This window comes from Anabrus simplex, chromosome 2, assembly GCF_040414725.1.
Source record: "Anabrus simplex isolate iqAnaSimp1 chromosome 2, ASM4041472v1, whole genome shotgun sequence".
Lineage (NCBI taxonomy): Eukaryota > Metazoa > Arthropoda > Insecta > Orthoptera > Tettigoniidae > Anabrus > Anabrus simplex.
The window spans coordinates 541,205,585-541,219,387 of NC_090266.1; the positions used below are offsets into that span (position 1 = coordinate 541,205,585).

Here is a 13,803-nt window from a genome sequence, read left to right on the forward strand (position 1 = left end):
GAAGTCAAGGTAATTATTTTATTCCTTTTTAAAAACATCAACCCTCCCTGTACCGTCATGAGTTCACCTGTCATACACATTTTGCAAACCTATCACATGTGTACGAAATGCTTACATGCCTGGTATCCATTCTGTGGCTGGAATCACACGCGGGAAACTGCTTGCGCGTCAGTGTGTTCTTGCCCGACTGTACGCTGTCTGATGTGGCATGCAAAACCGCGCATGCTGTTCTTATTGATATCTCAAAAAGTAACTGTCTGATTGTGAAAATACGTATTTGAACTTGTACGCAGTTGAACTTTTAGGCCAGCTGTATGAATTTGTGCTGTTCGATTTAAAAATAAGGATTTAGAATCATTATCTCTGTTATTAATCACCCCATGGGAATATGTAGCACATTATTTTACAAGCCCCTGGGTATCATTTATGAATATGAAAACGGAATACTGATATATTTAGGTGTTATGTCCATGTAACATCCTAGGTATTGTATTACTGTATTCCATCCTTTGCTTAGTGTTCAATTTTTTGTTCAGCGACTATTTATCGTGTATTAAATATAAAAATAATCTCTTGTTTTAGAGTTCCGAGTATTAACATTTATCTGTGTTATTAAATTTATGTATCATCTAAGGAAATCATTCCTGGTTTCTTGACCACTATACAACAGCACAATGGTTATAAAGATCCTGGAGTTAGATTTTTCAAGGGTGAATTATGAAGAGACTGATGGGTTACTTGTTTATTATGAAAGTCTTGGGAGGGTGTATATAACTAATATGTTGTTCCTTCCATGCATGGCAAGGTTCGTAAATTTAATGGAATATTCCCTAGTCTCCCAGGATGTTAAGGGTATAAAGCAATAAGAACACAGTGCTGCTGATAAAAATAAGATTCAAGGAACAGAAATGGTGACTTTTCTTGAACAAAGGGGAGTAGGTATCTATCCACATTGAAGGAAACACACTAAGAGTTGAATTGGGCATTTGAGAACCCACCCCCTATGCTCTTTTTTGATGAAAATTGGGTTATCATTGGATTCTAGTACTGTGAGGCAAGACTGTTTTTTTTTTTTTAAATTAATTATACATTTTGGTTTAATTTTCTTTCCTATCTGATGGTGTATAAACAGTTGTATGTGTATTTCCCAGAAGTTACTTCTTAGGACATAGGGATTTTTTCACATGACCGATTCTGTTAAGAACATAACTTTATCCAATAGGTTAATTGAATATTAGTATGGACAATACGTTTTTCATGTTAGAATAATATTATTATTTCTGAGTTATTTCAGAGTTAATCAATAAAATAAATTTCACAATCCAAGGAAGGTAAAACATTAAGATATTTGTTTCCGTTCAGTGATGAAGTTGTTCTTTCATAGGGAAAGCTTTTCACGTTGCCAGGATTTTGTAGGCCTAATTGCCCCAAATAGGTATTGGGACGTTTGTGATAGCTTTAGTACAACAGACAGCTTAAAATGTATGTTTTATTTATGTATGTTGCTGTATAACCTAATTAATTCAGCCCCTAAATACAAAAGACCTGTGTCAAAAGATTTGTAGGAATGTTCAAGAACCTCTTTTCAGGTCACATTTTGGTGCTCTTTATAGTCTTAAAATTGATAGTGGGTGAAGGGATCTTAAATACACAGCATTATCAGTTATCTCAGCATCTATTATTCTGTGTCTGCCCTATATGACCTACAGCAATAGCTCTAAAATATTGAAACCTGATCTACAGTCTCCCTCTTGTGATCATATCCATGCCTTCTATAATTGCTCTCCTCTTTCTGTAGGAGGTAAGTTGAATTAAGGTCTTCTTCCTTTCGTTCACCCCAGCCTCCAATTGTCACTCATTTTGCAACATTCTACCCTCAGTTCCGCCTTCCATAATGATTCTACTTTCTTGCATAAGTCACTTCCACTTCCTTCACACTGTTGGATATACCATAAATCACAAAGTTCTTTCTTGTTCCCTGATCATTGACATAATCACACTGCCTCTTCAAGTCCTTCATCTCGTGTTCTACATTCACCATCCTCACATTAAGTACCCCTAAGCCTTTTTTTTTTAATGTCCACCATTTTGATAAACATTAAACTTTAGTTTGAGGGAAGTTAAAAGTAATTAGTTGGTACGCAGTGATCAGATATGTTTTACTCCAGCATGTACTATGTTTTTCCTATGGGTGAGCTCCCCACTCATTTGTAGCATGTGGGAACAGGATAGTCCATTTTGCCATTTCATGTTTTGTTCCCTGCTTTTTTGTGTTCGCGCACATCTGTGCTATCTGACTGTGTGCAGGTGTCCGATGTCTGTCGTATTTTGACCATTTCCAAGTGGGTGCGCGCGCGCTTGTTCTTTTCTTAATTCTCTAATTGGTCATAAAAGGTACCGTGGCTTGTGCATTTTCAATGGCACAGCGTGTTATGTATTATTGTCAATAATACAACTTTCAACAATATTTACTTTTGGGCCAGATATTTTGATGATATCTTCGTTATTTTAGATGACAGTACCAATGATCTGGAAAAAGCCCACCCGAACAATTAACACTGTTCGAGACTCGCTGCTCCCCCAAACCCAAAAAAAGGGCGACCCATTATGGCATGATCCATTGTGCTTATAGTATTCCTTTACCCAAGTTGGATCTTAAAGGTAAACTAAACATTATTCATAATATTGCCAGAAATAATGGGTATAATAGGCAGTTCATAGAAAAAATAATAAATAAAATCAATTGCTGCCCTTTAGCTACTTTATCCAGAGCAATAGTACCAAGTGCCACAATTTCCACCTTCACATTTAGTAATGAAAACATATACCAGATCTCTAATATTTCTAGAAGTATGACCACAAAATAGTGTATAGAACCAACAACAATAATGCCTCCACCTTTTTTACAATACATATTCTATCAATCAACAAAATAGGTTTTCTAAATCAAGGCTCTATAAACTTAAGTGTAATAGCTGTGAAGCCACGTATGTTGGTCAAACGGGCAGAAGCTTTATAACATGTTACTCAGAACAAGTTACTGCAATAAAACATAACAGATTTTCTGCTACAGGCCAATGTATGTCTGAGTTTAACCACAAATTCACAAATACTGGGCAGGATTTGAAAATTCTTAAAGTAGCTGGGAAGGGTGACCTACTTAACATCTCAGAAAATTGTTTCATTCATTTAGAGCAATATTCATATCCTAATTATAATCTCAGCAAGATTTCTCAGAAATCTAACTTTTACTTTGATGTAATTATTCTGAATTGTGATAACGAAGATCAGATAAAAATCAAAACTCCAACTTTCTTAATATTTCCTCATTACCACTTCAAGAACCTCCCATACTCTCGCACCTGTCAGCTCTGCCTTAGCTGTAATCACTCCTTGCCCCCTCCCTCCAGCTCCTCCTTCCCATTACTACACCCTTTCCATCCATATCGTTATGGTTTCTGACACAGATGTGATACCATATTTTGGATTGTTCAGCACAGGGGCAGGTCTCGTATAAAATTACATTGTATCCATCCTTTTCAATTTTTACGTTCAAATTTAGCTAATCCCCCTTTTTCTCTCTTTTCTTACAGACATCTATTTGTCTCAATTTGAACCTTATTGACAAATAATAACAACATATCACTTGAGTACTTGTGATCCACTGATAGTGCTTATGATGTCCTCCAGCTGAGGATCATCCATGTTTTTTATTTACTTACATCAACTAGGTATACATAACTTATAAACACCGCATGTCATGTAATTCTTGATGTAACCTCTGTAGTGGATGATTCATCAAATGCAAACCACAAGCATAGACTGTGAAACAAATTTTATCCCACATGTTTTTGTAATATTGCATATTGGTTTTAAATGCAAACCACAACCCAACACTAAGAAGACTTTATCCTGCATGTTCTCATTACATTTTTATAGACCTTGTTTTTAATACGGTACTCAAATTTATGTAAATGTTTTTGTGTTAAATGTGTTGTCAATTTTGTTTGCTATGGTTGAAGATGACCTATAATTAGGATGAAACTAGTTCCATTTGATATTTTAATTACCTTTAGTTGGACTGCAGTCGTAGCACCTGTTGTGTGGTGAGCAAGTTAAAATGGGTAGAAAACAACAGTCTATGGAGGAGAATGTCTGTTTACTTCTGAATGCAAATATACAACTGTTGCACATCTTGCAGATGATTTCTACCTTGCCTTCATACCTTGGTGTATGAATGGCTAAAATCCTGTTCCCATTAAGCTAATGATCATTAAAATAAGTATAAATTACTTATGCCTTCAGCACAATGATTGCATACTACTTGGAAAACCGGTTCCACAGTCCAAGCCAAACGTTTATGATGGTAGCATACTTAACTTGAGCTAAGGTGGTGCAGTGAAAATGAAGAGCAAAATGTGACATCATGAGGTATTCTCTACCTTACAGTGTTGCCACACTTTGTAAATTTTTGAGGGGTAGAATTTTATCTTGTGCATTTTCATCCACAATTCACATTGTATAACCTATAATAGCAAATTTTGGGACTCCATGTTTATAATGCAGAATTTCTTTTATGGTGATTTCATTATTTTAAAGTCAGGATTGACCAATGATTACTCTCTTATAACCTTGGAGTATAAATTTGGTGATTAGGTCTCGCCTTAGTAAGAAAGTGGTTTTAAGCATCCTTCATCATTGGGACATGTGAGGTTTGAATCTCATACGACTATACCTTTCTTCCTGGATTTTCATAGCAATTACTCCTGGAAAAAAAGAAAGAGAAAGCTTGGCATAGTACCATATTTCCAAGTTCTCAATCCTAGGCTCAAACAGTTACTACTACATTATTACTGATCTCACTCTGACACAAGTTATCAGACATTCTACATGATGTTGATAACCAAAAATGTCTCAAATTCCAAATAGGAATAAAAAAATGATGTATGATAACCCTTACCTGCTGACTCACCATCACTGCCTTGCACTAGGCTGGAATTTAAATTAAGGATCACGATGGGCTTTAAGATATAATCTGCTTTCTATCTGTATTACCTTCTAGGTTCTTAAATTTGATAGTAGGCTTTAGTCAATATGATAACTACTATCAGAAGTTAAGAGCAATTTTACAAATGCTACTGCATGAAAAAACTGGGTTAATATTTAACCTGAAGGTCATTGTCATCATTATGTACACTTGTACGGATATGGATTTTGAGGAATACCTTGAATATCTGGAAGGCCATATACAGGACAAACAAGTTGTGATCATAGGAGACATGAATGCCCAAGTAGGTCAGGAAAGAAAAGGAGATGAAGAGATTATAGGTCCATTTGGATATGGGAAGAGAAACAAGGCTGGAAATATTTTGGTAGACTTTTGTAGAACAAATGAGCTGATCATTGGTAACATATGGTTTCAAAAGAAAAAGTCAGAAGATAACAAGATATAGTTGGGATAACAAAATCAGAACCCTGATAGATTATATTTTGGTTGAGAAAGGTAACAGGAAAATGTTGTTAGATGTAACAGCCCTCTCAAGTGAATCTTTCGAAGGAAATCGCAGAGTTGTGATAGCCAAATTAAAGATGGGAAAGATACAAAAGATGACTGAGATTATGCAGAGGAAGGTAAGGGTGTGTAAATTGCAGGAGAAGGAAATAAATGAAGAATTCCAGACACACATAAAAACAAGTATACCTAAGGAAGGGTTGAAGAAGAATGGGCATACTTTAAAACAGTCATGGTGGAGTCTGCAGAAAAGACATGTGGAAGAGTACCTGGAAGGAAGAAAGATCAAGAAATGTCCTGGTGGAATGACAGGGTAAAAGATATAGTTAAAAGGAAAAACAAGCTTGGAAAAGATGGCTGAGAAACAGAACAACAGAATGCAAAACAGAATACAGGCACTGCAAGGAGGAGTGCTCCAAGGTGGTTCAAGAAGAGAAAAGGAAATGCTAGCAAAAATTCACTGAATCTCTGCAAGAAGATACAACTGGAAGCAAAAAGATCTTATTTCAGTGGGTTAAAAAGAAGAAAAACCTAGGTGAAGGTGCTAACTTCATTAAAAATGAACAGGAGAAAGTGATGACACAGAAGCAGGATATATTGCAGAGGTGGGAAAAACACTTTCAACAGCTTTACAACGTGCAAGAAGAAATTGAAGAACCAGATTTAGTGCAGATGGAAGATAAGGAAAACGAGGTGTCCGTGGCAGAGTTTGAGTGGGCCACTAAAAGAATGAAACGAGGCAAGGCAGCTGGAATTGACCAGGTCATCATAGATATTATAATAGCAGCAGGAGCAGTTGGTCTACAGTGGTTGTATAGACTCTTCAGAGTGATATGGAGAGAAAAGAATGTTCCAAAAGAGTGGACGAAAGGGGTCATTATATCAGTTTCCAAGAAAGTAGACAGGAAGCAATGTGAAAATTACAGAGGAGTGACACTGATACCTCATACAGCTAAGATTCTTGAAGGAATCTTGGATGAATGAATAAGAGACAGAGTAGAGGGAAAATTGGCAGAACACCAGTATGGATTCAGAAGAGGCAGGTCCATGTCTGACCCAATATTTACATTGTGTCAAATGATGGAAAGGTATTGGGAATATGGAAAGGACATGGTAGTAATGTTTCTAGATATTGAAAAGGCATCTGACATTGTCCCAAGGAATTTGGTACAGAAAACTTTGACAGAGGCACAGATTGGGAATGAAACAATACAAATGGTAATAGCATTGTATCAAAATTGCAAAAGCTGTGTTAGAGCAAAGTGGGTCAAACTGAATGGTTCAGAGTTGAGACAGGCTTAAGACAGGGAAGTGTATTGTCTCCCTTACTCTTCATTATCATCATGGATATAATTTTACATAATATCAAGGAGAAGATTTGTAAAGAGAAGATGATGGGTGAGCAAGTAAAGTCTATGCTCTTTGCTGATGACATTGTAGTTTGGGGAGATAATGAAGAGGAAGTACAGACACAAGTGGATTTATGAAATGAGGAGATAAGAAATTTTGGAATGAAGATTAGTACTGCGAAAAGCAAGACTTTGATCATGACGAGAGGTAACAGAAAATCCAAGGGAGTGATAAAAATAGGAAGTGAACCTCTTGAAGTCATAAAATTCTTTAAATATTTGGGCAGCGTGATGTCACAAGATGGAAATTTGGATGGAGAAATTTATTTAAGAAGACAGCGGTCTGCAAGTTTCTACCATTGTGTGAGAAACATTGTATGAAGCAAAGATGTGCCAATGAAGTGCAAGAAGATTTTATACTCATTCTAATATAAACCTATCTCAGTTCGCCCGGAAGGACGTGGGTTCGAATCCCCGTCAGGAAGTCATAAAATTTAAGAAAAGAGATTTCCACTTCCAGAGGTGCATATGGCCCTGAGGTTCACACAGCCTACACCAAAAATGAGTACCAGGTTAATTCCTGGGGGCAAAGGCAGCCAGGCATAGAGCTAACCACTCTACCCCATCACATGCCAAGATTAACATTGGTGGAAGCCTTTACCTTCCACTCCTCCGAGGGCCTTCATGGCCTGCACGTAGGTGACTTTGCTATTATAAACCTATACTGACCTATGCTTCAGCAGCCTGAACGTTGACTAAGAGGAACCAAAGTAAGATACAAGCAGCTGAAATAAGGTTCTTGAGGAGCATACAGGGAAAGGCAAGACGAGATAGAATACAAAATGAGGAAATGAGAAGAAACATGGGAGTGTATAAACTTTAAGAAGAGTTTGATATAGGAAAGCTAAAATGGTTTGGACACATGAGAATGCCAGGAGAGAGAATACCAAAGAGAACATCCATGGATACAGAGACTGGAAAGAGGCCTAGGGGACGGCCTAGAATGAGTTGGAGGAGTTCTGTTCTGGACTGTACTGCAAATAGAGGAGTCGATAGCAATAAAGTACTAGGAGAGGAATGGTGGAAAGATCGAGTAAGGTGGAGGGCTTTAGTACACTACCCTGAATCAATTGATCAATCAGTCACTACTGATCTGCATTTAGGGCAGTCACCCAGGTGGCAGATTCCCTATCTGTTGTTCAGCCTTTTCTTAAATGATTGCAAAGAATTGGAAATTTATTGAACATCTCCCTTGGTAAGTTATTCAATTACCTAACTCCCCTTCCTATAAACAAATATTTGCCCCAATTTGTCCTCTTGAATTCCAACTTTATTTTCATATTGTGATCTTTCCTACTTTTAAAGACACCACTCAAACCTATTTGTCTACTGATGTCGTTCCACGCCATCTCTCCGCTGACAGCTCAGAACATACCACTTAGTTTTAAAATGTTACAAAAGTTTATTAGGATCAACCTATTCAATACAGTTGGGTTCTTAAAGTTAAGATTTACCTCCTAATTTGACAGGACATGTTCAGCCATACTCTCATGCTTAAAAGATCAAGATCAGGATCCTGATTGCTTTAGTCGAAATGTTACATAGAGAAATGTGAGTGTTATAAAAATATGTGAAATTGTTGTGAGATCTTAAATGACAATGTACACAATTAAAACTTGTTTAAAAATGTTTGTGTGAAAAACAAGTTATGTTGGTGCAATTTTACACTGATAATTTAAAATATTTTATAAAAATAGTCACCTAGTCCATATTTACATAAATAATAAGAAAGTCTCTGGCTAAACTTGAGGTCTTGGGTTACAGTATCAAAGTAAGAGTGGAATCTAGTTAAAGGCAACCCAATTTGAAGTTGTAGAAAAGGTTAAAATGAACCTTAAGTAGCTTAATTATTTAGCCATAGACTTCCTTATTATTTATGTAAATATGGACTAGTTGACTATTTTTATAAAATGTTTTAAATTATCAGTGTAAAATAGCACCAACATTATTTGTTTTTCTCGCAAACATTTTAAACAAGTTTTAATTGTGTAAATTGTCATTTAAGATCTCACAACAATTTCACATATTTTTATAACACTCACATTTCTCTATGCAAGATTTTGACTAAAGCAATCAGAATCCTGATCTTGATCTTTTAAGCATGAGAGTACGGCTGAAGACACCCATATAATGGGCAAAACATGTCCTGTCAAATTAGTATAACAAGATGTAAATCTTAACTTCAGTAACCCAACTGTATTGAATAGGTTGATCCTAATAAACTTTTGTAACATTTTAAAACTAATGTACATTTCAATACGAACCAATCATGAAATTTATAACATGTAACATACCACTTAGTCGAGCAGCTCATCTCCTTTCTCCCAAGTCTTCCCAGCCCAAACTTTGCAACATTTTTGTAACGCTACTCTTTTCTCGGAAATCACCCAGAACAAATCGAGCTGCTTTTCTTTGGATTTTTTCCAGTTCCTGAATCAAGTAATCCTGGTGAGGGTCCCATACACTGGAACAATAATCTAGTTGGGGTCTTATCAGAGACTTGTATGCTCTCTCCTTTACATCCTTACTACAACCCCTAAATACCCTCATGACCATGTGCAGAGATCTGTACCCTTTATTTACAATCATATTTATGTGATTACCCCAATGAAGATCTTTCCTTATATTAAGACCTAGGTACTTACAATGATCTTCAAAGGGAAATTTCACCTCCATCAATACAGTAATTAAAACTGAGAGGACATTTCCTATTTTGAAACCCACAACCTGACTTTTAACCCCATTTATCATCATACCATTGCCTACTGTCCATCTCACAACATTTTCGAGGTCATTTTGCAGTTGCTCACAATCTTGTAACTTATTTATTACTCTGTACAGAATAACATCATCTGCAAAAAGCCTTCTCTGATTCCACTTCTGTACACATATCATTGATATATATAAGAAAACGTAAAGGTCCTATAATACTGCCTTGAGGAATTCCCCTCTTAATTATTACAGGGACAGATAAAGCTTCGCCTACTCTAATTCTCTGAGTTCTATTTTCTAGAAACATAGTCACTCATTCAGTCACTCTATTGTCAAGTCCAATTGCACTCATTTTTACCATTAGTCTCCCATGATCTACCCTATCAAATACCTTAGATAGGTCAGTTGCGATACAGTCCATTTGACCTCTGAATCCAAGATATCTGCTATATCTTGCTGGAATCCTACAAGTTGAGCTTCAGTGGAATAACCTTTCCTAAACCCAAACTGCCTTCTATCAAACCATTTATTAATTTTGCACTCATGTCTAATATAATTAGAAAGAATGCTTTCCCAAAGCTTACATTCAATGCAAGTCAACCTGACTGGCTTGTAATTTTCATCTTTATGTCTATCACCCTTTTCTTTATACACAGGGGCTAGTATAGCAACTCTCCATTCATTTGGTATAGCTCCTTCATGCAAACAATAATCAAATAAGTACTTCAGATATGATACTATATCCCAAATCATTGTCTTCTGTATATCCCCCAAAACCTTATCAATTCCAGCTGCTTTTCTAGTTTTCTACTTTAGTATCTTACTGTAAATGTCATTGTTGTCATAGGTAAATTTTAATACTTCTCCTCTATCTGGACATTATCCTTGTAACCAACAATTTCTACATACTGCTGACTGAATACTTCTGCCTTTTGAAGATCCTCGCATACACTTTCCTGGAATATCATTTTTGAAACCTGTTTCTGCCTTAGAGTACCTATACATACTCTTACATTTTTCACTAACATTTGTATGACCACCAATTATGCTTGCCATCATGTTATCCTCAGCTGCCTTCTTTGCTAGATTCAATTTCATAGCAAGTTCCTTCAATTTCTCCTTACTTCCACAGCTCTATTTCTTTCCAGCCTGCACCTCCTTCTCACTCGCTTTACTTCTCTGTTATAATATATTGGATCTTTACCATTCCTTACCACCTTGTAAAGGTACAAACGTATTTTCACATTCCTCAACAATTGCTTTAAACCCATCCCAGAGTCTGTTTACATTTTTATTTATCGTTTTCCACTGTTCATAGTTACATTTTAAAAACTCCCTCATGCTCGTTTTATCAGACATATGGTACTGCCTAATAGTCCTAATTTTAATATCTTCCTTTCTTTCACATTTATTTTTAACTACCACAAAAACAACTTCATGTTCACTAATACCATCTATTACTTCGGTTTCTCCATAGAGCTCATCTGGTTTTACCAGCACCACATCCAGAATATTCTTCCCTCTAGTTGGTTCCATCACTTCCTGAATCCGATGCCCTTCCCATATTAACTTATTTGCCATTTTTTGGTCATGATTCCTGTCGTTCACATTACCTTCCCAATTGACATTTGGTAAATTGAGATCACCAGCTACAATTATCGTTTCCCACATAGCTGATTTATCTTATCAAATAATTCTGAATCAGCATCTGTGCTACCCTTTCTGGTCCATACACTCCAAAGACATCAAGGTGCCCTACCCAGAGAGAATCTGGAGAAGGGAATGGAAGGAGAAGAAGTAGAAGTAGTGAAGGTCATTGCTAGGTTTGGTAGTACTGGGAAGTTTTCAAGTGTGACTTATACCATCTTGCTACTAGAAAGTATTGGTAAAGTACTGGTATTATTTTGGTATTTGCCAGAACCTCTGTAGGAAACTATACATCATTAATACTGCTATTATGTCATAATGAAACATGCACACTGGTACAGACATACATAAATGATATACCTGTATAATACCAGTAAAGCATCCAAGATTAAAAGTGTAAAACCTGAATACTTAAGAAGGGATTTAAATAGTTCTGATAGGCCTAGTCATTACATTTAAACAAGTAAAGAAGTGGCCCTTCTGACCGACAGCTTGCTGTTTTGTTGAGGTAAGCAATGACCGGTGCAGTCTGCTGTTTCGTTACGTAGTGGGGGCATACAGCATCCTTTAGTCGGGCTCAAGTCATAACATCTGTTGTGTGGTGAGCAAGTTAAAGTAGGTAGAAAACAAATCCTGTATACCAGTACATTGAATATCATTGAACATCAATAAGTGAGTGTTGAAGCCTGAGCTTGCTGGGAATTGGAAGTTTCAAGTAGTGAAAATCAACCTTCAACCCGGTCATGCTGTCTTCATTGTGTGCTGCGACCTGCCTCCAGATGAAGTGAACGACCGGCTTAGCGACCTATGCCAAACATTGGGAAATATTACATCTGTTCTCAACTCACGGGACCCTGTTATTGTGTGCGGTGAATTTGACTTGAGCCAATTAGCTTGGAAAACTGATGAGTCATCAAAAGTACAACACATTATCAAACACAGAAGTGAGGAGGTATTCTTATTTCTAGAAATTATTAATGAATTCAATCTCAGTCAGATTTGTGATTTCCCTACTAGGAATGATAATTTTCTAGCCTTAAGTTTAGTCTCAAACAAATTACTTCGGAGTGGAAATTGCATCAAAACTGAAAATGTAATTCACTCTGATCACCAAGCCATCAAAATCTTCCTGCCTATGTCAAGGACATTTCGCTTCAAAGCGCAAAACAGTCATATTTGCATGGAAGAAAGCTGATTTTTCTTTAACGAGGGATCTTTTATCCCTGTGGCCCTGGTATATGACTACAGAGTCCCACTCTGTGGATGAAGCTATGAGCATTTTTTATGACTTACTATATGCGGTCATAAAAGACAGCATACCACTTCGAAAAATTAACATCAGAAAATATCCATCTTGGTACGACTCAGAACTAATCCAGAAATGGAAAGAAGAAGAAATTGTGAGAAAGAAATACAGAATATCAGGCCAAGGATGAGACTATGTGCAGTTTTCCACATTACAAAGTGAATTTAAAAATCTGCAGCATGCTAAATACAGGGACTACGTTAGGTCGGTAGAAGATGAAATTGTCACACGCCCTAACCGCTTTTGGAATTTCATTAATAATAAAAGAAAGTCTTCCCATCTGCCTCCCACTATGCTAATAAACGGTGCTGAAATCCACAAAAAAGATAACATTCAAAACATATTTGAGCAAACTTTTGTGAAGTACCATTCTCCTTCCGAGCCCTGCAGTGCAACTTTTTCTCCCCCATTTACAATAGATCTAGTGTCTATTCAAACTTCTGTGGCAGAAGTGACAAGGATCCTGTCATCGGTGGATATCAGCAAATCGTGTGGGCCCGACGAGATACCTGGCATCGTCCTCTGTAAATGTGCTTCCCAACTGGCAATTCCACTATGTGAAATTATAAATAAATCGTTTAAGTGTGGGTATTTTCCAGCTGAGTGGAAAAGATGTTACGTAATCCCTATCTTTAAGAAAGGTGATAAGGTGGTGTTCAATAATTATAGAGCAGTAGGTGGTGGAGAAAGTAATATATAATTGCCTGTATGAATTTTAGTCAGCACATAGACCCATCACAGCATGGATTCGTTAAAGGCAGGTCAACTGTTACCAATCTGGCAGTTTATTTATCTTCAATTTCTGATGCATTGGACAAAGGTAAACAGGTTGATGTGATATATACTGATTTCTGCAAAGCCTTTGTCTCTTTACAACATGAAGCCTTGTTGAGAAAGTTGTCAGCGTATGGAGTGTCCAGGAGTATTTTCAAATGGCTAAAGAGCTACTTGACAAAACATGTTTTGTCAAGTCTGAGGGTTTGATCCCTAACCCCTATCAATCTTCATCTGGCATCCCACAGGGATCACTGTTAGGGCCTCTTCTATTTGTTTTGTTTCTAAATGACATTACTACAGTCGTTCAGAGCAGTGAATGTCTCTTGTATGCTGACGACTTGAAACTATACAAAGTCATAGAAGAAGACAATGATGGCGATTATCTACAAGAAGATCTGAAGCAAATATGTGAGTGGTGTGATAAGTGGTACCTTGAAGTG

The 13,803-nt window shown here is 36.8% G+C and overlaps 1 protein-coding gene across 1 annotated transcript in view; it reads left to right on the plus strand.

Annotated features, from left to right (window-relative positions):
* ScsbetaG (Succinyl-coenzyme A synthetase beta subunit, GDP-forming) overlaps positions 1–13,803 on the plus strand; it is a 254,798-nt gene that overhangs the window by 129,543 nt on the left and 111,452 nt on the right. The gene's annotated exons all lie outside the window — the stretch shown is intronic.